The sequence below is a fragment of the Mesocricetus auratus genome, unplaced genomic scaffold (assembly GCF_017639785.1).
Source record: "Mesocricetus auratus isolate SY011 unplaced genomic scaffold, BCM_Maur_2.0 Super-Scaffold_100011, whole genome shotgun sequence".
NCBI classification, from domain to species: Eukaryota; Metazoa; Chordata; class Mammalia; order Rodentia; family Cricetidae; genus Mesocricetus; species Mesocricetus auratus.
Window position 1 is genome coordinate 4,416,444 of NW_024429195.1, and position 26,425 is coordinate 4,442,868.

Sequence of the window (26,425 nt, forward strand, 5' to 3'; positions counted from 1 at the left end):
TTATTTATCTTGGTCTGATTTTCTTACTCTTAAAATAGGAACACACAGTGACAATGCAGAATGAGGCGTGTGAGAAATATACCCTGAACCCTGAACGCACGTAGACAATATAGTTATTTAATTTGTTGTAGCCTCTGAATTGTAGATACAAACATACATATTTTATGTATCTTATCACCACCTCCTACCTCATGGCATAATTACATGTGATACATGTGTGACTGCTCATATTTTGCTTAGACTATTACTCACCCAAGAGATAGAGAGTACAAGGTTTACTCCAAAGGTTAGAAGTCACTGTCCCAAATGCCATAGGCCTAAAAGATTGTTCATTAGCTATTTAAAAACAGTAATAACAGTTTAATTTTAGAATGTCTGGGTACACTAAGTCTTATGTTATTTTATCATAGCTTTACATTATTAATCATAAAATAGTCTCTAGTAACAGTATTTTCTGTATCACATTGTTAAAGGAAATAGGACTTCATGACTGTTATAATTTTACTTTGATGATTTTCCATTTCTTAAAAAAATCTCATCAGCTCACCACCACTTAGAAGTCAAATTTGTTAGATCCGTGTTTCATCTACAGAATAAAACATTCTACTTTGCAGAGAAGCTCCTTGAGGCAAGGATTCATGTGTGCTCCCCCACCGAACCCCCATCGCAGAGGGTAAACCATAAAGACTGCTGACAATCACTCTCAGACAAGTCAAGACGAAAAAGTTTATGACCAGCTGCCGGAAAGGAGCTGTAGCTAGCTGAACTGCCGGCAAGACGTTTGGTCCAACTGAGTCATTTGGATAGGATAGGACACTTTCCCGTCTGCTGAGCTGCTGTCCGGTTGTGAGGTGTGTGTTCCATGTCCCCAGCTTTTGTGAGTTGTCACCCACGCTGGGACGAGCCTTGGCCATTCAGCTGTTTTGGACCGACTTCTGCTCCTGTAAATAACCCATCACCCATATTCCTGTAAGTAACCCCGATAAACTCATTGGTTCCCCAAGTTGGAATTTAGTGGTATCCATGTACTTTGGTCTGTGGTGGACTTCCTGTTGGGGAGCATAGAAGCGTGTCTTGCATTTCCCCAGGAAATGTCTTGTCCTACAACACGATGCTTTCCCTGTGTTCGATCCCCACAAATTTGACACGTTCCCTCGGGTACCTGAATTGCTAATAAATGAGAGGGCCCTGCCCTCACACTGTCAGTCAGTGATACACAGTTCCAGGGCTTTGCTCCTTTTCGTCCTTACCTTGGTGCTTACCCGCTTATTTCTTGACCCAAAGTGCGTGAGTCCACAAAGGAACACGTCTTCAGCTGTTAGACGCCACTGCTGATGTGAAACGCGAATGTGATGAGCTCAGAAGCTCCCAACAGCACACGCACATTCCCTCGGGGTTCTACGAGCTAGAAATCTTGCTGATGTTTTACTGGGATAAAGCAGTGGATTAGATGCGCTCTAGGGGAGAGTGTATTTCTTTACCCTTTCTACCTTAAGCAGGTTATAAAGATCCCATGGCCTCCGTGCCTCCCCCATCTTTGACTCCACCTTCCAGGGACTTGAACCCTTCTCAAACCGTATCCCTCTGTTTTTTTTCCCCCTGCTCCCTCCCTCTTCCATATTGAGGGACCCTTGTGATTGTCCTGGTTCTACCCCAAAAATTCAAGGTAGTTTTCTCTACTTGATGTTCAGCAGTTTCACAACCTAAACTCCGTTTGTAGTCTTTTTCCCCATTTTTCCACGTCGGGCGACGTGACAGGCTCCAGGAAACAGGAACGCGGAACTTTAGAAGTTTGTCATTTCACCTACAACGAGTAGTTAAAAGTGTTTCAAACAATATCTCACCATTTCAGATGTACCATTCTTAAACATGTTATGTAATTTTACTTTTAACTTGATTTAATTTTTTTTTAAAGGAGGCATTGAGCATATGCTCGGGCGTAATAATCGAGAACTCCATGACTGAGCTATATGGCCAGCCTGGAAAATGAATAGTTTAAAAAAAAAAGGATGATCTTTACATGATTTCAGAAAAAGTAGTGTAGATTCCCACCCAGACTATTCTCAAATAGTCCTGGAGCACACACTAATTGGGTGACTCCCCAAACCGTAGTTCTGAAAGCCCATACATGCCCAGGACCAATCCACGTCTTACATAAGTGTGAGCCAGCTTTTATATCCACCAATCTGTAGCCTGTAAAAACCCTACAAGCCCAGATCAAGGCTGAGTCACACTCTCACGCACACTGGCCAGTTGAATTGCTCTGAGTCTCCCCCTTGGAGCTCCTCTAAGCCTAGGCCCAGCTGGAAACCACTTTCCCACCCAGCTGTTGATCGAATACTTGTTCCGTTTTGCCTTGCTAAGCTCACACCCAGCTGAGGTCTGCATTCATGAGATTTCCAGTTACCACTGAGATGGAATTAATGCCATTCCTTAGATCAGAACTCAGCAGTGAGCATCTGAAGGTCTAAGCCATAAGCTTTTTATTTGTGATCTGAAATCAAAACAGTTTTGGGCAAAATCTTCTTCTTAGCAGGGGCTGTACAGTGACCTCTGGAGACAGCCGAGCTATGGAGTCCAGATCTGCCCTTTAAGACATCGTAATCATAAATACTTTGCTCAGTCTATTTAGGTCTTAGTTTTAACTTCATAAAAATGAGGGTTTTTTTGTTCCCTTATATCTGATTTTAGGGAAAAAATTAAATAATGCATCAAAATTGTAGCTCTAAGCCCTCAATGGAGGGCAGTTGATTTTACTATTTTCTTTTGAAAGTATTTGATTTCATCATCTTACATTACAGCTAAAATTAGATAACTATACTCTTTATTACCCTGTGGATACGCTATTGAAACATTCTATTCAATAACACCTTTGCTGATTAAACATAATTAAATGTAAGAGATTAAATATATTAAGCAAAAGCAAAAGTTTTAGTTGACTTTGTTTTCTAGAATGCAACAATGAACATTATAAAATTTTACTAATTGTAAATGCAGACTGTTCCCAAGAGGTTGTTTTTATTTTTTATTTTTTGGCCCCATGTCTTCCATTCTTGGTCCGGTAATCTGGATTCTAGTTATTGGGTTTCCATTGCTGACCTCTTGCTTGTCTCTTCTCGTCACTGACTTACAATCTGAAACGTTCGGCTCTGACTGGGTGGCCTGAGTGGTCTTTGCTGTGGCAGCTGTGCTGAAAGGAGGAGAGGCATCTAACGAGAGAAAGTATGGTAGAAACCAGTGAGGAGTGTGGGGGAATTCATTCTTAAGGAATGGCTACATCTTCAGTCAGAAACTGTCTTTAACTACCCTGGTCTAAAATGCTACTTATTTCTCCCAGGACCTTCACATGAGCTTAAGATAGGGATGCTGATTACGCACATTGTGACAGAGCTGCATCACACTGATAAAATTATACCCACCACAGTCAGGTTGAAAGAGAAAAACTCATTTTGGTTCTGAGTTTGAGAGGTTTCAGGCCCTGACCAGCTGGGCCCATTGCTTTTAGCTTGAGTAGGGCTGCATATCCTGGTGTGTATACATGATAGAGTAAGTCCGTTCATCTAGGAGAGAGGGAGAGAGGGAGGGAGGGAGGGAGGGAGGGAGGGAGGGCAGGAGAGGAGGAGGGGAGGAGAAAAAGGAGGTGGGGGAGAAGGAGGAGATAGAAGAGCAGGGAAGAGGAAGGGGGAGAAACACACACACAGAAAGAGAGAGACAGAGAGAGACAGAGAGAGACAGACAGAGACAGAGACAGAGAGACAGACAGACACAGAGAGAGACAGAGACACAGAGACAGAGAGACAGACAGAGAGATACACGCACACACACACACACACACACACACACACACACACAGAGAAAGCATTTCAATCATTCATTTTTTTTTCACTAAGGCTCTGCCTCTTGAAAGAGAGAGCTGTTGAAAGCAGGATGGTTTCCATAGTGACCAGCACATCATCCTCCGCTGTTTGGCTGCCTGCATAGAGGGGACCTCACCCTGGTTTCAGCATGAACAAAAGTGGCACAGCCCAGGGCCCCCCCGCAGGTGTGCTGCTATCGTAAAGCTCATGTGCAGGCTGCGGAGTTCTAAGGGCGTGAAGCTGAGGGGCAGCCTCTGACTGCTGTGCCCTGTGGCAACAGTAAATACGATAGTGGAGGGACAGAGCCCTGGCACTGTGTGTATGCTGAGAGCACTATTGCACCCCAACTGGACCTTCCCGATCCCTCATGGCCTCCTGCCCACTCCCTTCCCCCCTCCTTTCTCTCCTCCCTCCCTCCCTCTCCACCGTGCTTCCAATTAGCTCAGGAGATCTTGTCCCTCTCCCCTTCTCTGGGGGACCGTGTCTGTCTCTCTTAGGGTCCTCCTTGTTTCCTAGCTTCTCTGGCAGTGTGGATTGTAGGCTGGTAATCCTTTGCTCTATGTCTAATATCCATATATGAGTGAGTACATACCATGTTTGTCTTTCTGGGTCTGGGTTACCTCACTCAGGATGGTTTCTTCTAGTTCCATCCATTTGCCTGCTTTTGACAGAGCACTTAATAGGGCATGGGTAAATGCCTGTGTAAAGTGATTCTGAAGCACATGCAGCTTCAGGTTATGAAAAGAAAGGAGAGAAGAGCACAGCTGTCCTGCATTGCCTGTGAATTGAATCTGAGGAGCAGAACACGAAGAAAAGTCCATTTTCACTGGACCGGAAAACCACTTTCCTTGCGTGCTAGTGAGAAGGACTTAGAAAATCACCACAAAGCATGACTTTACAGTACTTACAGTTCCATTGTATACGGTTATGCTAAGGGTCATTATTGACTTCACAGTACTTAGTGTATAGAGAGTGCAGTCCAACTCAATGAATTTCTGTAGTGATCTTTATGAAATTATCAGTTAATCCCAGTCCACACAAATCCATATATATATGGTTAAATTTCACTCATTTTTGTTTCAATTGTGTACTTTCCCCCACAAAGCCAGATGGCTCGCTCTTTCTCCTTCTCTATTGTTTTTCCTTTCTCGGATCTATCCTGGATGGCAGCGAGAGCAGAATGTCTCCTCACGTTTTTTTATATGTCCAGAGCTGCCTTCTTTCAAAAGTTAGGTCCCGTTCCTTACAAGGACTATCTAACTGGTTCTATATGGGCTGAATCCCCAAATGTTCCCACCTGGTCTTGGTTCTCCATCATGAAAATTAAGACTGTTTTCTAGTACTTGTGTCCAAGGATGAAATACAGGCTCATGTACCATGCACTTCTCTTTTCTGCTTCTCCTATTTCATGACCTGGTGATAGAACATTAAATGTCACAGTGATTCAGGTTTGCTACAGATTTGTCCAGGCTTCCTGGTATGGTGTCTGGGAACAATGAGGCTCTTGGAAATTTACTATCTGGTTTGCTCTCAGAACTGGAAGCATAGCAAGGTTTGGGGATTATGATGGGAACATTGAAAGGGTGGAAGTGCTATGCGTTGCTCAGAGAAGAAACACAGAAAACGATGACATGTTTTGATTGTTCTTTCCAATTATCTCAAAGAAATATTTTCATATGGCTTTTATAAGGTCTTTTAAGAATAAAAGCCTTACTAACTATGGCTTTAAAAATCTCCTATACATGTTTTTCTTTAGGAACCGCCTTTTTATATTTATTTGTTGGTGTGTACATGCACACATGCCATGGTATGCGTGCACACACATGCCAACGTGTACATGTGGGGGTCAGGAAACAGCTTATCAGCGTCAGTTTTCCCCTTCAGTGTGAGATTCAGAGTTCAAAATGAGATTCCTATTCTTGGTGGTAATTGCCCTTACCCACTCGTAGGAAGAAACATTAGGACTGCACAGCTAGAGGCGCATAGGGATGTGGTAAAGGGAGGTGTAAAGGGAGGCGGGTGAACTGCGCCACTAACCACGCCAACTTTGGGGCGTGGCTAGAGGCGCGTCTGGAGGTGGTAATAAAAGGCGGTGCAGGAGAGAGGCAGGCTCTCTTTCCGGGCTTCCGGTCCTGGAACGGAAGCTGCTGATTCACGTTGGTTGCCAGTTTTCTCTTGTAAGTAATCACCACAATAAATAGTTACTTATTGGAAGCGTTTCGGGATGGGTCAGGACAGGATGATACAGGATTGGGACAGGTATTCTGGCACTCGGGAGTCACAGAATGCTGAGTGTTACACAGCTCAGGTGGAAAGGTATCCTGGAGCTCGGGAGCCAAGGACCACCACAGGTTGCAGTAAGCTTGGCAGCTTACAGCCTTGCCTCAGAGAAAGGCTTCTCCGGTCTATCAGCTCCACTCCGGCAGGACAGGGTCTTCCAGCTGGGGATGTTCGCCTAGTGTAGCAGTTTTGCTAGGCAGGAGGTTTCTCGGGCGAAGTTGTTACAGTTCAGCTCTGCTCCTGGAGAGCGGAGAGAGGGGAGCCCCAAGCAGAGTGTAACAACTCTGCTCTTCTGAGGAAGGTTTCCCCTGCAAGTGTTACAGCCCCTTGCCCTGCTCGCTCTGCTCTACTCTGCTCTGCCCAGGGTCGCCTCTGCTCGCTCTGCTCTGCTCTGCCCAGGGTCGCCTCTGCTCTGTCGCCGCCGCAAAAGAAGATCTTCACCCAAAGCTCATCCAAAGGGGTTTATTGAAAGGCAGCTGGACCAGCCAAGCTGAACATACACAGGGTTTATATAGGGATTCTTAGGGTTGGGGAAGTTTTTCCAGAGTAGGGATTGGTCCGATTTCAGTGCTGAGCTCAGATTGGCTAGAGCTCTGCTCCGGGATTGGTTACTTTTTTTACACAGAATTAGGGTCAGATTTGGCTCTGGTTTCAGGGCCAAAGTGTGTTTCTTTCTCTGGTCCTTTTTAGCCTTTTGGCTCCAATTTTAGGGCCAGGGTACATTTCTTTCACTGACTCTGATTCCAGGGACAAAGTGTGTTCCTTTGGCACTGGTTTTAGGGTCAGGGTACATTTCTTTCACTGACTCTGATTCCAGGGACAAAGTGTGTTCCTTTGGCTCTGCTCAGGGTGTGTTTCTTTGACTGGTCCCTTTTCCCTACACCTATGCCCTCAACAAGTGTGCCATTTATCGTTACATCCACAGAGCCATCTCACCAGCCCTGGAGGCACCACTTTGTGTATGTGTGCACGTGTGTGTTGCATGAACTTCAGTATGCATGTGATCACGCACCTGTTCACACGTAGGCAGAGGCTGTGTCAGAAAGCATGTAATCACGCACCTGTGCACACATAGTCAGAGTCTGTGTCAGAATGCATGTAATCATGCACCTGTGCATACGTAGGCAGATGCAGTGTCAGGATGTCGTGTCTTTCTCTGTGTAGCTTTATCTTACTGCCTTAAGAGTTGTGGATTTTCCCACGGGGCGTGTGATTAAAATTAAAAAAAAAAACTGCAGAGCCAGATCATACTAAGAGCATTTCCACTCTTAGCAAGCAATAAAATAATTTAACAGAAGTTTGATTAATCTTCAATGAGTGTGTAAAATATTAATAATAGTACCTTTGAAGCTACCAGTCTAAAATTACACTTTCAATTTTCTTTCTTTTTTTCCTCTTATACTCATTTATTAAGAGTGATTCCAAAACGGCACCACTGAAAGGCCTGGACCAGAATCTCCTCTTTGCTTCTTAATTCTTTTTTTTCATTATTTTTTTATTACATTTTTTTTTTTAGAAAAGAGCTTGCTTCACATGTCAAACCCAGCTCCCTCTCCCTCTCCTCCTCCTACTCATCCCGCCCCCCCAGCCTCCCACCCTATCCCCATGCCCTTCCACATAGGGGATATCCAGAATCTGCCACTTTGTGTTATGGACACACGAAGTCCATTTATACGCCAGGGATAAACACTGATCTACTGCCCAGGGCCCCATAGGTGGCCCAGGCCTCCTCACTGACTCTCACACTCAGGTGTTCTGGATCAGTCCCATGGCCTCCCAGCTGTCGGTCTGTGGTTTTTCAGGTCAGGTGTTTCGCTGGGTTTCACCAGCCCAGTCTTTACCCCTTTGCTCATCACTCCTCCTTCTCTGTCACTGGATTCCAGGAGTTCTGTTCAGTGTTTAGCTGTGAGTGTCTGCCTCTGCTTCCATCAGTCACTGGATGAAGGTTCTAGGATGGTACCTAAGATAGTTGTCGGACTCATTAGCAGGGAAGGGCATTTAAGGTAGCCTTTCCACTATTGCTTAGTTTGCCAGTTGGTGTCATCCTTGTAGATCACTAGAGATCTCACTGGTGCCAGATCTCTCTTCAAACCTATAATGACTCCCTCTATTATGGTATCTCTCATCCTGTTCTCCCATATTCTTCCCCCAACTCAACCTTCTTGCTCCCCATGACCTCCTTTCTCCTCCTCTTCTCCCCTTCTCTTTTTCTCAGCTCCCACTCCCCTTCCCCCTGCTCCCAGTCTGCTCAGGAGATCCTGCCTCATTCCCATTTCTGGGGTACCATGCATATCTCTCTTAGGTTCTTTCCTGTTTCCCAGACTCTCTGTCAGTTGGATTGTAGGCTGGCACTCCCCTGATCCATGTCTAAAATCCATATATGAGTAAGTACACACCATGTTTGTCTTTTTGTGACTGGGTTACCTCACTCAGGATGGTTTCTTCTAGTGCCATCCATTTGCCTGAAAATTTCAAGATTCCATTGTTTTCTTTTCCGCTGAGTAGTACTCCATTGTGAAAATGTACCACATTTTCTCTATCCACTCTTCAGTTGTGGGGTATCTGGACTGCTTCCAGGTTCTGGCTATTACAAGCACTGCTATGAACACAGTGGGACAGACGTCCTTGTTGTATGAATTTGCCTCTTTTGGATATATCCTAAGAGTGGAATTGCTGGGTCTTATGGTAGACTTGATTTCCACATTCCTGCGGAATCTCCACACTGATTTCCAAAGTGGCTATACCAGTCGGCACTCCCATCAGCTGGTGGAGGAGTGTTCCCCTCTCTCTGTTACTTGCTCTTCCAGCCTTTTCTTTTCTGCTGTCTTTTAAAATAGCTCCTCCCGTTGTGACTATTCTCCAAGCGGGAATGATGTCCATGCTTCTGTGTGCTGGTGAGAATTCACGAGCTCAGAATATCACAGGGGAAACAGATGTCTTAGGCAGCATAACCTGCATAGTAAGTTCTCCCAGGAGGCTTGTAAGAGAGGATGTGACAGCACAGACAGGGTGACCAGCTTAGCCAGCAGGGTCAATGAGGGAGGTGCTCCAGAGAGGGAGGTGCTCCAGAGAGGGAGGTGCTCAGAGAGGGAGGTGCTCCAGCGTAAGCTGGATGAGGCTTCTCTGGGAGGCCGAGGAAGATTAAGAGTATTCAGACTGAAAAGTTTGATGCTGATGCTAGGTTTTCCCTTAGGTCACCGCATTCCCTCCCTTTCCTTTTCTTTCTTTTTTATTTTATTGAAAATAGATTTTGTTCACACAGTATATTCGGATTATGGTCTTCCCTCCCCCAACACCTCCTGGATCCTCCCCAATTTCCCACTCTCCTGAATCCACACCATTTTTCCCTCTCTACTTACAATACAAAAGGGCATCTAAAATCATAATGATTAATAATAGCAATAATAATGACAATAAAAAAAAACAAGCAGAAAAATGAGCCAAAGGAAAAGCAGAAGAACACATATAGATACTGAGACACATATATTTGTACATACATAACAACCCAAAAAATCAAAATTGGAAACCATTGAGTAAAAGATCTGTAAGAAACAATAACAACAGCAGAATGCTCAGTCAAAACCCACTGAGTTCGATTTTCGCTGTCCATCTACTGCTGGGCATGGGGCCTGCTCTTAAGTGTGGTTTGTATGCCCTATGAGACTACACTGGAGAAAACTAATTTTTCCTTCGTGAGCAGTTATCAGCTGGAGCTAGCTTTTTGGATAGCGACTGGGGCTTGTGTCTCCTTTCCCTGCTAGTACTGGGACCCCATCCGGCTTGAGCCTGTGCAGGCCGTGTGCACACAGCTGCAGCCTCTGTGAGTTCATCAGCTCTGTCGTGCCAGGAAGACACTGTTTCCTCGGTGTCTTCTGTCCTCACCGGATCTCATAATCTTTCTGCCTCCTCTTCCAAAGTGATCCCTGAGCCCCGAGGGCCGGGGATTTGATGGAGTGAGTGAACGTTCATTTAGGACTACGTTTTTCCAAGGCCTCTCACTCTCTGCCATTGTCTAATTGTGGGTCTCTGGGCTTGTTTCCATCTACTGCAAGAGGAAGGCTTTCTGATGATAGGTGAGCAAGTTACTGATCTGTGGCACAGCAGAATATTGTTAGGAGTCATTTTGTTGCTCTGCTCCTTTAGCATAACTGTAACCTTTTGGTTTCCACAAGGTCCATGGCCTATCTAGTCTCAGGTTCTTGGCCACATGTGTAGCATTGGGCATGAATCATATCTCATGGAGTAGGATCCACTCAGAGAGTGGCTGGTTACTTCTACTTTTCTGTCACCTTGCCACCAAGTTATTTTGCAGTTAAGTCATGATTGTAGATTACAGGCCTTGAGGGTGGGACGGTGTTTAACTTTCTTCTCTAGTAGTGTGAAGGGTGCCTTCCTGTACCATTAACACTAGGGGTGAAGGTTCTAGGTAGACACAAGCTCAATTTCTCTGCACTCGGTCGTGTAGGAGTTGTCTTCGGCAATAGGGCCTTATCATAAACTTGTCAAGAGTAACCAACAGCGTTGACAATAGTATGGGTTATCTGGGTGCTTCCATGGGATCTCCTTTGACCAAAAAACTTGTTTGGATGTAACTCATCCCTGGCACTGGACGTTTTCATTTAGTGATGAAAGATGTCTAGCAGGCATTTTGTTTCCCATGCTATTTGGTGATTCCAAATTTAAATGCCTTTCATACATGCATGTATCTAAAGACACTTTCACAGAATTAGATTCCCATATGACCCCTGAAGTGACTCTTCGTTTATCTGTCCTCCTTCATATTCCATCCTTCACCCCCTTCTTCTCTGCCCCCCTGCATCTGATCCCTTTAATTCAATCCCCCTAGCCCCTGTCCATCTATAACAAGCTATCCAGTTTCCCTTCCTAGGGAGATCATTGCTCCCCAACAAGACCCTTACTCTGTACCTAACCTCTGTGGTCATACAGATTGTAGTCTGTTTATTGAAGGCTTAAAGCTAGCATCCACGTATAAATATCATAATTATCTTTTGCATGTGGGTGACCTTACCAAGGATGACTTTTTATAGACCCATAAATTTATCTGATAATTTTTTTATTTCTTTTGTTAAACAGCTGAGTAATATTACTATGTGTAGAAATACCACATATTATTTATCTATTTACATATTGATAGACATTCATGCTATTTTCAATTTCAATTATTAATAGAGCAGCAGTGGACATGGTTGATAAAAGTGTCTCTGAAGTAGAGTCCTTTGGATATATCTCCAAGAGTGATACAGCAGGATCTTGAGGTAATTCTATTCCCGCCATGTTCCTGAAGAATGGCCACATCAATTTCCAAAATGGCCACGTATCACAGCATTCCTGTTTTTGTTCCTTAACTATTTTTTGTTTTGTTTTGACTGTTTTTCTTCTACACCGAACTTTCTGATTCCTCATGTGTTTTGAGCAGAGTAGAATCCAAACCTCCTTTGTTCTGACACCATACTCTTAATAATGTAGCCTAAGGTTGAAATAAATTACTTTCCAAAATTGCTTTACACAGTTTTTTCATTCAAGAACAATTGTTTATTTAGCATGCAGAACTTGAAATCTTGTGTGGTATATTAGATTGTTGTGTAATAGTTAATTAGAAACATTCACATGATTTATAGAGGAACTTGCTAATGCCTTATTGTTCTGACCTAGATTTCATGTTTTCAAGTGTTTCTGTAGGTACCATATGCCTTTCTAGTCCCTGTACTTCCTAGCAGAGGATGTTATCTCTGGGCTTGGGACACACGCTTAGCAATAAAAGTGATAACATGATTTTTATATAAATGACTGAAATACTAGCCATAGACTAAGTCATTTGCCAGCAAACCATTAACACATAAGTACTGCATATTAGCATGCCACACCATAAACATTTTTATCTCTTCCCCAAATTAAATAACAAAAAAAATAATTATGCACCCTAAACATAGAAATCGGAGGACACGATGCTGCTGAAACTTCTTTGTAGGAAACTTTTGGGAAATCTGATATTTAAGCATATTTATTAAACAGACAGTTGAGTAAACAGCCTCAAATTGGTATCATCTAGGCTATCCATACATACAACACAGAGTGCAGAAACTAGCATTCCCTTCAAAGGATATGCCAATTGGGTTTTCTGTTTGGTTTGGTTGGGTTCGTAAACTCCTATGAATTCCTGGATGGGTGTTTTTCCCATGGGCGTCGTCATCCCTCAAAGGGCTTACACAGGAAGCAGATGTGGCTTTTCCTCCATAAAGAGTGAGAGGCTTCAGCAAGCAAACAGCCTTCTCAGCTGCGTCTTCATTACTGCAATTTGTCGCTGCTTTTTAATTCATCAAACTGAGAAAAAAAAACATAAGGCAAAAAATTATGAGTCATTTCTCCCATTAGTGTACTGATTACACAGATTCAGCATGGACAAGACAGACGCTAATTTGCGCATAAAGCAGATTCCCTTCGACAGGAAAATAGTTGAAAGAAAGCCAACAAGGGCGCTGTGGGGGAAAACCGTTATTTGGATTTATGTGGAAAGCTTCCAGTGAAGGATGCGAGCCCTTTCTTTATACATTAACAAGAATTCCTACAAATAGAGGGCTAGTCAGACACCCAAACAATGCTCCCCCCCGTGGAGACAGGTGGCAGCTCAGTGATTCGAGAATTCTTCACCCAGTAGCAAATCCCGCAGATCCAGGATAGCAGGCGGGATGGAAAAGGAACAGCTTTGCTCAAGTACGGTCCTGGTTTTTCTGTCACCAATGCTGCAATAACCCCAGGGTGACCTTCAGTAATTCTGCTGCTCTCTTCTATGTCTCATTTCTAATTCGAGACATTTGGGCTATGTGATAGTTTGCATACTTCTTCATCTGTAACATTTGATATACGGATTCCATTTACTAACCCTTGTGGAATGGGTTTGTAATCTAAGCGTCTATAAATGGACATAAATTTAGAGTCAAATAACCTCTATGACAGGTAGATTTCCCCCAAATCCCATTACAGGCTAGAAAGATTGGTATTGAAAGCAGCTCATTTCCCCGATAACCTTTCAAGTACTAAGGGCCATAAATCCACGACCCAGGCAGTGGTATAGGGACGCTGTCTGGCAAGAACGATGGCAAGGCTGGGCTTTAGAGAAGCGTCACACTAAAATTTAAAGCTGGAAGACAGGACCCTCTTATTTAACCTGTAGTAGAATCACCCTATTTTTTCTCAGTACTTAGTTAGAATGCTGCTTATATGATTTGCATGGTCCACGACTTGTACTTTGTTGACTTATCAGGATGGAGCTTCTTAATCATTCAAGATGGTCAATATTTTGTAGTAAAATGGGCTCTGCATTAGATGGTTTTGTCCACTTGAAGGCTAATGAAATTTTCTGAGCATATTTTAGGTAGGCTCAACTTAGCCCTGGTGCCTTTCTAGTTTATGTATCTTAAACACTCACAAGGAGTCAGCAGGAAGTAATACCCTTGGGAATTAAAGACCATCCCTAAGACTTTCTTAATTTCCTCATCCTGGATCCAATTTTGCTTCAATGCCACTGGGTTCATAGTTCCTTTTATTGGATCTTCGATTGCAGTACGTTGCTACATAATACATCCTTCCAGTGTTTTGCACATCACACCTTCATTTTCTTATGATTGTTCTCCCTTTATCATCTCTCACTGTCTTCTGCTCCATACTTCAGGCCACATGGTCTAAAAGCAGTCCACACTCCATATCGGTTTACCAAAGTCAATGTCATTTCAATTAATAACAATAGATAGACATGACAGAGCCTCAGAACTGTCACATTGAACAGTTTCTTTGTAAAAATGATCAACGCTGCCATTCCTATTAGAGTTAGCTCAGGGTACAGCTCCATTTACTCAAAATCAATGACCCTCAGATATTTGAGGAAATATGTCTTGGAACTGGGAAGATGGCTCTGAGATTAAAAGCATTACTTTTTCTGGCAGAGGACCTGGGTTTGATTCCCAGAACCCATACGGAGGTTTGCAATACTCTACAACTGAAGCTCTAGAGGATCCACCGGCCTTTTCTGACCTCCATGGGCATCAGGCATGTGGAGCATTGTAACGTGTATTCTTTCCTGCTGGCTGTCTGGGTACCACCGCTGTCTCAGCCCCCAAATAACACACGAGACACTACACTAATTATGAAGCTGTTGGCCATTTGCTATGGTTTCTTAATGGCTAGCTCTGACTTAATTATTAACCAATAATTGCTAATATATATTTTTATAAGGACTCATCTTTCCGAGGACACCATCCTGACACGTCCTCTCCTCCTGGGATCACATGGCAACTCTCCACTCTTGACTGCATTTCCCAGAATCCTCCTCGACTCCCAGTCCCACCCATCTTGCTTCCCTATTGGCCAACAGTGCTTTATGTATCAACCAATAGGACAGCATATACACAGAAGGGCTTCCCCCATCAGAGCCAGTGTGTGTTTACCCATGCAGGCAAAGCACAAGCCATAAATTAATGAAAAGAGAGTGAAAAAAGAATAGCTATCATATTTTCTATAATTTCTGTCAAATAATAGTTAGGGAGATGATATCCCACTTCCTGTACTCATAACCACAAAAGTCAAGTACCTGTCAACCTCTGGCACAGACAAGTTAAATGTCCCATGAGTCAGAGTGTCTTGAAGTCAAGTATTAGGGTTTACTCTAACAGCACCTGGCGTGGCACTGGTACTTATATACACTTCATTGAGGCTTGTGCCTAGCACAGTCCTAGTCTCCATGGGAAACCGCCGAGAAATACAGATCCATATCTTCCTAGATGAGTTTAAAAGAGAAGACAGTTCAAGGAAAGTTACAGAAATGTTACAGATTTTAGAGAAACACACGATTTGTAATATCTTCATACCAACTGCTTTCTAATTAAGATTCAATTTAATCATATATGAGCTAATATTCAGGTAACTAGTCAGGTGTGGGGCTCAGGAGAATACAGAGATTCAAAAAAACAAGCACTCTGGGATTCATCTGCTTGACTATTTGCAGTTTTTATTCATTTCTAGAACTGTCTGGATTGTTGAAGCACACGGTGATCATTTTTCCCTCATCTATGGCATGTGATTGAGATTTTCCACATCTAATGACTTGATAGCAGCTTGTAAAGAAGTTTCCTTGGCATTTGTTTTCCAGTTTAGAACATCAATCTGTGTGTGTGTGTGTGTGTGTGTGTGTGTGTGTGTGATTTTAGAGATATGCTTTCTCTGTGTAAACCTAGCTTTCCTGAAGCTCACTCTGTAGACCAGACTGGCCTCAAACTCACAGAGTTCTGCTGCCTCTGCCTCCCAAGTAGTGGTATTAAAGGAGAGTGCCACCACCACCTGGCTTGAACATCAATCTGAAGAGTTTCCAACCAGAACCTAACACAGGGAAGGAAGAAGGGGCCTTGTAGGCTCCTCATTATAGGTCAAGCAACCTCGACCAGATCTAAGCAAACATCGCTGGAGTGATGGCGTTGGGTAGAACAGCGGTAATAACTATTGATTGGATTCTTCTACCAGTCTCCTGTGTCCAGGGCATGTGTGGATGGATGTCAGTGTTTCCACAGTCTTCTGCCTTCCCACCATGCAGCAATTTCTGTACGGATAAAATTATGGGCATCATGTGAGGGCAGACCTGGGAAAGGACACTGCCAGCTGTATGTCTGTTAAAACATAGGGGAGTATATTGATACTGTGATTTTAAAGATACACATGGCACTAAGCACTCTAAGTTTTTGTGGTGTGAGTGCTACAGAGAAGAATTTGTGTGCTAAATGCTTTCATTTAGATATGATATAGTAAGAATATAAACATTCTTCTATACTCCTGCCAATATAAAGGTGTGCAAGTCAGACGAGTGCAGAAAATTCTGTGCTACCTGCTTTTTAAAAAGTCTCTATTGTGCACCAGTATACTAAGAACCCCTGGGAAGTAGGTTATTTAACATAGCTACTGTAGCCAGAGTTTCTGTCCAACCTGGTCCCACGGCCATTTAGGCCCAAATAAACACACAGATGCTTATATTAATTATAAGTGGTTTGGCCAATGGCTCAGGCTTATTACTAGCTAGCTCTCAATAATTAATCTATAACTATTAATCTGTGTATTTCCAAGTGGCTCTATCTGACCGGAGAATACCCGGGTGTCCTACCTTCCAAGTAGCTACATGGCGTCTCTCTGGTGGCTTATCTCTGCTTCCTCCCCCCTAGAATTCTCTTTGTCTGGTAGCCTTGCCTATACTTACTGCCTGGCTACTGGACAATCAGTGTTTTATTCATCAACCAACAAAAAAAAACATATGTACAGAAGGACATCCCCCACCAGGCTGCCTCAACATGTCCTAAGCTTCTGTATTCACTTTCTATTTCCTTCTTTCCCATTCTATCTTCTTTTTCCTTGCTTGGAAGATTATCTACCATTAGCGAATATTCTAGCCTTTTGGTATATCCTCTGGAGAACACCTCAGAATTGGTTAGATTTATGTGGAAATAAAGTTAGGTTAGCAGAAAGCTGTTCCTATTTGCTTAGATTGTATATCATTGGTGGCTTGAGTCATATCTCAAACATATATTGCAAAATACATATCTGGACAAAAATGCCGTTTGAGAATATTTTCCACCAGTGTTCACCACTTCCACTCCGAATATCCATCTGAAAAATTTTGCAAGAAAATTTGCTGCTAATTATTAGAGAAACTTTGTTTCCCTTAGAGCACTGATATTTTCCCTGTCTTGACTGCTGCACCATTTCCAATAGTCTCAGATAACAAGATGTTAGGAGAGAGTTTGGGTTACAGCACAAGGAACTCTGTGCATTCTTAACAAAGATTTCTCAGTCGTTCAGTTATGAAACTCAAACATCAAGCTCATAGTTAGGCTAACCTCAGGTAGTTTGTGGTAGAATATTATTTTCAGGTGTGTGGCTTTTGTTTATGCTGCATTTGTTTAACTTTGTGAAGCTGTGACACTTTGCCTGTCTAAAACACCTAATACTGGGTTGAATGGTCAGTAGTGATGCAGTAGCAAGGCTTGGTGGGGCTGTCAGGCAGCGAGTATACATAGAAGGAGAAAGGAGGAAGAGGAGCAGCAGGAGAACAAGGAGAGGAGGGTGTCGGAGGTCAGCCATCCAGCCGGCTACGGGGTAAGAAGGAAAGTAAGATATGTAGAAGTAAGAAAGATAACAGCCCAGAGAGAAGAGGTAGATGTGTTAATTTAAGATAAGAAAAGCTGGCTAGAAATTAGCCAAGCTAAGGCTGGGCATTCAGAAGTAATAATAAGACTCCTTGTGATTTATTTGGGAGCTGGGTGATGGGTCCCTCAAACAGCCAAAAGAGCACAAAAGGCTAAAACGTGCAAAAACATAAAACAACAACAGTTATGTGACAGCTGCACATTAAGTTGTCTTTTGCATCATAAAGTAAAAAAAGAAAAAAGTACATATCACAGACTGTGCATGCAAGGTGAGTTACACACAAAACACTCCTCTGGTGGCTTAAGAAAGAATAACATGTGCCAATCTTTGATAGTACATTTCTGCTAATTTTAAAGAAACATCTTAGGACAGGAGGACAGCGCCCAATGCCCACCTAGAGTAATTTTTACAATAGTAGCTGTCAAGATGGCGTCCAACGCCCATCTATAGTAACGTTTACTATAGTAACTGCCAGGACATCATCCAGTGTCCACCTAGAGTAATTTTTACTATAGAAGATGCCACAACACTATCTAGAGTAACTTCTAGTATAGTCACTACATAGATACCACCTAGTGCTCATCTAGGTTAATATTTACGGTCAGGACAATCCAGTGCCCATCTAGAGTGTCTCCTAGTGTATTAACTGCTGCCTATGGGATTTGAAATCTGTGGCTCAGACACTTCAGATGCTTTAGCCAAGGTCATAGGCCGAGAGCCTGGAAAGTTCAGGATAAAGACAGTGACAGGGTATGTGGCCTGGCTTAGAGATGAACATTTTCTCCTTAAATCCTAGCAGGGTGCAGAAACACAGAGGGGCAATTCTTGTACCTCTTTTTAAAGGTCTTTATGAGTATTCACAAGGAAGAATGATTTCTTCATACCCGGTCTGATGACATAACATCTCCCAAGGCCTCATCCCCAAATACCAGTACATTTGAATTGAGGCTTCAGCATATGAATTTTAAATTAATTCTTACTTAAATTCTTATTTTATATACCAATTCCAGTTACATCTCCCTCCAGTCCTCTCATTACCACTACCATCTAGTCTGAGAGAGTATCCCACCATAGAGAACGGGCTCCAAAAATCCTATTCATGCACTAGGGATAAATACTGGTTCCACTGTCAGAGGCCTCACAGACTCCCCAGGGGGCCTGGTTCAGTCCTAGGCTGGTTCCCCAGCTATCAGACTAGGATCCATGAGCTACAGCTTACTCAGATTAGCTATTTCTGTGGGTTTCCCCAGCATGGCCTTGACCCCTTTGCTCATCACTCCTCCCTCTCTATAAGTGAATTTCAGGAGTTAAGCTCAGTGTTTAGCTGTGGGTGTCTGCTTCTGCTTCCATCAACTACTGGGTGAAGGCTCTAGGGTAGCATTTAAGGTAGTCATCAATCTTATTATAGGAGAAGGGCATTTAAGGTACCCTCTCCAAGCCGGGCGGTGGTGGCGCACGCCTTTAATCCCAGCACTCGGGAGGCAGAGGCAGGCGGATCTCTGTGAGTTTGAGGCCAGGCCGGACCGACAGCCTCGAAAACAATACAGAGAAACTCTGTCTCGTAAAAAAAAAAAAAAAAAAAAAGATACCCTCTCCACCATTGCTTAGATTCTTAGGTGGTGTCATTCTTGTGTATCCCAGGAGATTTCCCTAGTGCCCGATTTCTGGTTAAAACCATAATGGTTCCCCCTACTAAGGTGTCTCTTTTCTTGCTTTCCTCCTCAGTTCTTCCCCCAACTCAACCTTCCTGATCCCTCATGTCCTCCTCCTCCCTCCACTTACCCTCCCCTCTTTCTCCTACCTCCCTACCACTTCCCCCATGCTCCCAAATTGTTTAGGAGATTTTGTCCTTTTCCTCTTTTTTAGGGGGCCATGTATGTCTTCTTCATTTCATAGCTTCTCTGGGGCTGTGGATTGCAGGCTGGTTATCCTTTGTTTTATGTTTAATAACCAATCATTAGTGTTTGGTTTACCTCACTAAGGATGGTTTAATCTAGTTCTATCCATTTGCCTGAGAATTTCAATATTTCATCAAATATTACTCCATTGTGTAAATGTACCACATTTTCTTTATCCATTCTTCAGTTGAGGGGCACCTAGGTTGCTTTCAGGTTCTGGAAATTACAAATAATGCTGCTATGAACATAGCTGAACATAGCTGAACAGATGTCCTTGTGGTATGAATGTGCATACTTTGGGTATATGCCTAAGAGTAGATCTTGAGGTAGACTGATTCCCCTTTTCCTGAGAAACCACCACACTTATTTCCAAAGTGGCTTTATAAGTTTGCATTCCCACCAACAATGGAGGAGTGTTTCCCTTTCTCCACATCCTCTCCAATATAAAATGTTATTGGTGTTTGTGATTTTAGCCATTCTGACATGGGTAAGATGTATCCCAGAATTGTTTTGATTTGAATTTCCTTGATGCCTAGTATGTTGAGCAATTTCTTAAGTGCCTTTCAGCCATTTAAGATTCCTCTCTTGAGAACTCTCTATTTGGATCTGTATCTACTTTTTAATTGGATTATTTGGTGTTTTGGTGAGAAGCTTCTTGAGTTCTTTTTATATTTTGGAGATCAGCCTTCTGTCAGATGTGAGGCTGCTGAAGATCTTTTCCCATTCTGTGGGCTGCCATTTTGTCTTGTTGACTGTGTTCTTTGCCTTACAGAAGCTTCTCTGTTTCAGGAGACCTCATTTACTAATTGTTGATCTCAGTGCCTGAGCTACTGGTGTTATGTTCAGGAAGTGGTCTCCTATAGCAATTTTCAAGGGTACTTCCCACTTTCTCTTCTAAGAGGTTTAGTGTAGTTGGATTTATGTTGAGGTCTTTGATCAATTTGGACTTAAGTTTTGTGCATGGTGATAGGTATGGGTCTATCTGCAATCTTCTATATGTCAGCATCCAGTTATGCCATCATCATTTGTTGAAGACATTATCTTTTTCCATTGTATAGTTTTAGCTTCTTTGTCAAAAATCCAGTTTCATAGGTGAGTGGATAACTATTAGGGTCTTCAATTTGGTTTCTTTTGTCTACCTGTTTTTGTGCCAAGACAAAACTGTTTTCATTACTATAGCTCTATAGTAGAGCTCGAAGTCAGGCATGGTGATGCCTCCGCAAGTTCCTTTATTGCACATGGTTGTTTGGATATCCTGGGCTTTTTGTTTTTGTATCTAAAGTTGAGTATTCTTTCACGTTCTGTGAAGAACTGTGCTGGGAATTTGATGGGGATTTCATTGAATCTGTAGACTGCCATATGTGCTATGTGGATCCTACCTATCCAAGATCATGGGAGATCTTTCCATTTTCTGGTATCTTACTTAACTTCTTTCTTTAAAGATTTAAAGTTCTTGTCATACAGGTCTTTCACTTGTTTTGTTAGAATCACCCCAAGATATTTTACGTTGTTTGTGGCTATTGTGAAGGGTGAAGGTATTTATCAGCTGTAGGAGTACCCTGGTACAATTTTTTGAGTCACTTATGCAAACTATTATATGATCTGCAAATGGTGAAAATTTGACTTCTTCCTTTCCAATTTGTATCCACTTGATCTTCCTTTGTTGTCTTATTTCTGTAGCTAGAACTTCAAGTACAATACTGAAGGGATATGTAGAGAGAGGACAGCCTTGTCTTGTTCCTGACTTTAGAGGAATTGCATTTAGTTCGATGTTGGCTGTTGGTTTGCTGTATATACCTTTTATTATGTTTTGGTATGTTTTTGTTATCCCTGATCTCTCCAAGATCTTTATGATGAAGGGTGTTGGATTTTGTCAAAGGTTTTTTCAGCATCTAGTGAGATGATCATGTGGATTTTCTTTTGTAGTTTGTATGGTGGATTACATTGAAAGATTTATAGAATGAACAAACCCTGCATCTCTGGGAATAAGCCTACTTGATCACAGTAGATGACTTTTCTGATGTGTTCTTGGATCCGATTTGCTAGTATTTTATTGAGTACTTTTGCATCAATGTTCATGAGGGATATTGGTCTGAAGTTTTCTTAGTTGTGTCTTTGTGTGGTTTGGACACCAAGGTAATTGTAGCCTTGTTTAAAGAGTTTGGCAATGGTCCTTCTGCTTCTATTGTGTGGAACAATTTGAGAAGTATTGGTATTACCTCTTGTTTGAATTTTTGGTAGGATTCTGCACTGAAACAATCTAGTCCTGGACTTTTTTGGTTGGGCATCTTTTGCTGATTGGGTGAAACAATTTGAAAAGTATTGGTATCACCTCTTCTTTGAATTTTTGGTAGGATTCTGCACTGAAACAATCTGGTCCTGGACTTTTTTGGTTGGGCATCTTTTGCTGACTGCTTCTATTTCATTAGGGGTTATAGGTCTATTTAAATTGTTTATCGATTCTTGATTTAATTTTGGTAAGTGATTCCTATCCAGAAAATTGTTTCCTTTAAATTTCCCAATTTTGTGGAGTATAGGTTTTCAAACTATGACCTGATGATTCTCTGGATTTCCTCAGTGTTTGTCATTATGTTTCCCTTTTCATTTCTTATTTTCGTAATATGCATATTCTCTGTCTTTTGGTAAGTTTGGATAAAGGTTTACCTATTGTAGGAGGAAAACAGAACTCCGCCATTAGCCATGTGACTTATTAGAGGTGCATACAGATGAGGTAATTAAAGGGCAGCTTACCACACCGCTAACAACACCCACTTTCGGCATGACTAAAGACTTATATGGACGTAGGTGGTGAACGACGTCACTAGCCAGGCCCACTTTTGGGCATGGCTAAGGGAGTTATGGAGGAAGATATAAAAGACTGAACAACGGAAGTCTTGCTCTCTTTTTCCGGCTTTCTGGCTTCCAGTTCGGTGGCGGAAAACTACTCGGCTCATCTGGGTTACTTGTTTGTGTCTTGTGAGTAATTTCTACAACAAATACTTATTTTTCCTTTCAGTAAGTGTGCCGTTATCATTGCAGCATCAGCCTATCTTGTTGATTTTTTCAAAGAACAAATCTTTGTTTCATTGATTCTTTGTATTGTTTTCTTTGTTTCTACTTTATTGATTTCAGCCCTCAATTTGATTATTTACTGGCATCTGCTCATCCTGAGTGAGTTTGCTTCTTTTTGTTCTAGAGATTTCAGGTGAACTGTTAAGTTTCCAGTGTGACTATTCTCCAGTTTCTTTATGTAGGAACTTAGTGCTATGAATTTTCTTCTTAGCACTGCTTTCAAAGTGTCCCATATGTTTGGGTATGGTATGCCTTCCTTTTCTTTGAATTCTAGGAAGTCTTTAATTTCTTTTTTTATTTCTTCCTTAACCCAGGAGTGATGATTTGAGCATTGCTCAACTTCCATTAGTTTGTAGGTTTTCTGCGATTTGTGTTGATTTTGAATTCTAACTTTAATCCATGGTGATCTAATAAAATAATACAGGGGTTATTTCAATTTTTTGTGTAACTGTTGTGGTTTGCTTTGTTGTGAGTATGTGGTCGATTTTAGAGAAGCTTCTTTGCGGTGGTGAGAATAAGGTATATTTTTTTTTTGTGTTTGGATGGAATGTTAAATCCAATTGAGTCATATTTTCTGTTAGTTCCTCTATTTCTTTAGTAAATTTCTGTCTGTTAGTCCTGTCCAGTAATGGGGGTGTTGAAGTCTCCCAATATAAATGTATAGGTTTCAATGTGTGATTTGAGTTTTAGTAATGTTTATTGTACGAATGTGGGTGCCTTTGTATTTGGTGCATAGATGTTCAGAATTGAGACTTCATCTTGATGCATTTTTCCTGTGATGAATGTAAAATGACCTTCATCTCTTTTGATTAATTTTACTTTGAAATCTAGTTTGTTAGATACTAGTATAGCTATAACAGCTTGTTTCTTAGGTCCTTTGATTAGAAAATCTTTTCCCCATCCTTTCCTCTGAGGCAATGTCTGTCTTTGAAGTTGAGGTGTGTTTCTTATATGCAGAAGGAGGATGGATTCTGTCTTTGTATCCATTCTGTTAGCCTGTGCTTTTTTACAGGTGAATTAAGACCATTGATATTAATGGATATTCATGACCATTGATTGCTGATTTTTCTTAGTTTTGGTTCTTAGTTTTAGATTTGTTGGAGGTGATATTGTGTGTGTGTTTCCTTTTTTTATCATTTGGTAATGTAGGATAATCTATTTCCTATGTTTTTGTGAGTGTAGCTAATTTCCTTGGGTTGGAGTTTTCCATATATATATATTGTTTAAATCTGGTTTTGTCATGGATGGCATCCTTGGTCTCTTAGTGTTTGTAGAACATCCATCCAGGACCTTCTGACTTTGAGAGTTTTCAGTGAGAAGTCAGGTGTGATTCTGATAGGCCTGTCTTTATATGTTACTTGGCCTTTTTCCTTTGCAGCTGTTACTATTCTTTCTTTATTCTGTATATTTGTTGTTTTTATTTTTATGTGGCAAGGGTACTTTTTTATGGTCCACTCTATTTGCTGTTCTGTAAGCTTCTTGTACTTTCATAGGCATGCCCTACTTTAGTTTGGGAAAGTTTTCTTCTATAATTTTTGTTGAGTATGTTTTCTGCACCTTTGAGGTGGGCTTCTTTGCCTTCTTATATACCTATCATCCTTAGGTTTGGTCTTTTCATGGTGTCCCGTATTTCCTGGATATGTTGTGTCAAGGATTTGTTGGACTTAATATTTTCTTTGGTCAATGATTCTGTTTCTTCTAGTGAGTCTTCAACACCTGAGATTCTCTCTGCCATCTCTTGTATTCTATTGGTTATGCTTGTATTTGTAGTTCCTGATCGTTTACCCAGATTTTCTATTTCTAGCATTCCCTCAGTTTGTGTTTTCTTTATTACCTCTATTTCAGTTTTCTGTCTTGAACTGTTTGAATTGTTTCCTTCACCTGTTTGATTGTTGTTTTCTTGGCTTTCCTTGCTTCCTTTGAAAGATTTGGTGATTTCTTGAATTTTTTTGGTTTGTCTTCTCCTCCTTTTCTTCGATATTCTTGACTGCTTCTTGTCTCTTGCTGGTGCAGAGCCCCTAGATTCTGGTGGTATCATATTACTCTTTATGTTGTTGAATGTGTTCTTATACTGTCATCTTCCCATCTCTTTTTCCAGTAGGTGTAGGTGGCACCTCTCCCAGTGGGCACAGGTCCAACGACAGCGGATGCTGGATGGTTTGGTCTACCCCCAGGTCTCTGGGTATTTGGTGGCCAGGATTGGGCTATATGCTTGGCCCATAGGGAGGACAATATTTGTAGGTATGACCTTATTGGAGTAGGTGTGACCTTTTTGGAGGAAGTGGGTTACTGTGGAGGTAGGCTTTGAGGTTTCATATGTACTCAAACTATGCCCAATGTAACAGTTCACTTCCTGTTGTTCATGGAGCCAGATGCAGTACTCTCAGCTCCTTCTCCAGCTTCATGCCTACCTGCATGCTGCCATGCTTCTGACCATGACAATAATGTACTAAACCGTTGAAACTATAAACCAGCCCCATTGAAATGGTTTCCTTCATAAGAGTTGCAGTGGTCATGGTGTCTCTTCACAACAATAGAAACCCTAACTAAGACAATACCTTTATGAATTTCCTGTATTTGTTATGGTCTTCATTCCTCTTTGTGCTATTATCAATTTAAACTTATTCCTTCCCATTTGTGACTCTTTTACACACCAATGGCATGTACGTATCCTAATCTCCTTGTATCTTACACAATTGCATGATGGTGTGTGGCATGAAACTTGCACCTTATATAACAGATGTTCAGCCAGAGGTAGAGAAGTTAGGTTGCTGCTTTGGATTTGGAAAGTCATTCATTGGTATTCTGGCAGAATGATTATAACTTGTCAGTTCAAAGTGACTTTGGCTCAAGCCTTCAAGAACACAGCTACAGCAATCGACTTCCCATGCATGGTAACACTGAATATTCTCTTATAATTAACATTTCTAATTTAGAGACAAGCATTGGTGTCACTTGCCATTGGAAGGTGGAATTTAATTAGCCAAGACAAATAAATTAGGTTTCACACTTAGATCAGGGTAGAGGAACTGCAAAGATTCATCTATAAAATTTAAACCATTGAAGATATTTGGCTTCAGAGACATTGACTTTTTCTCAACTGTCATTTTGAAAACTTGGAGATTAAGCCCTCTTTATTGTTGATTTACTTTTTAAAGTGCTTGATTGGCCAGATGGCTCATCTAGTGAAGCAATTTACTACCAGTCCTAACAACCTAAATTCAATCCCCAGAACCCACATGGGGGAAAGAGAGAATGGACTACTCTAAGTCAATGTTGATCATCCACAGGTGTGCCATGGCATCTGCCTGACCACTTGCATACTCACACATAAATAAGTAAACAAGCAAATGTAAGACAAGTATTTAGAGTGGATCCATATAGGTGAGTTTTCTTATAGTTCTGTGAAATCCATCAGATTTTTTTTCCTTATGGTATGACATGATAAATGAGTTGGAAGGCATCCTAAGACCCAGTGTACACATAGAGAGATTTACAGGAACTAATCCTACAAATCCCAACCACTCTGTCTGTTCTCACTCTATGGAAAAACATGTTTCCTTTTGTACAAGTCCCATGAGATAAAGAATGTGTGGTTAAAAGTATCTTTAAGTAGCCACTATGGTAACAAGAAATACCAAACAGTAGAAAACATTATTGAGAAGTAAATGTGGACCCATTTTATGTGAATATAAGTAAATAATAGTAATAATGGTAGAAGAAGTAAATATATAAACTTTGCTGGGTAGCCCAGAAAGACAGCAGGGATTAAGGTAACTGGTTAAATTCAGTAATGTAAGAGAATATGTTGTCAAAGGAATTATAGGTAGAGAGATATAGTTAAATATGGGGTTATGCAAACTCAGGAACACTTTGTGTGCCTTGTGTCTTGAAAAAAATAGTGACCTAAATAGAAAGAAAGATAAATGTGTTAGATTCCCAAAGAATTCCAGCTGCACAGAGGTCACAGTGAGAAGACGAACTCTATCTCCATAACCAGAATGATAGAAAGGAACTGGAGGAGAGCTCTGGGTAGACTGGGTGAGTTATTGGTTTTGTTTTTGTCGCTTGGCATTTCTGCTATATTAGGCTCACCTACCTTGAAAATTTGTCTTT

The 26,425-nt window shown here is 41.6% G+C and overlaps 1 long non-coding RNA gene across 1 annotated transcript in view; it reads left to right on the top strand.

Moving 5' to 3' along the window:
• Positions 1–5,966: 5,966 nt before the first annotated feature.
• The window catches only part of LOC110342404, a 46,998-nt gene continuing 26,539 nt past the window's right edge, over positions 5,967–26,425 (top strand). Inside the window, exon 1 of the long non-coding RNA XR_005880299.1 lies at positions 5,967–6,034. This is a non-coding gene — a long non-coding RNA (uncharacterized LOC110342404). The remainder of the gene's footprint in view (positions 6,035–26,425) is intronic.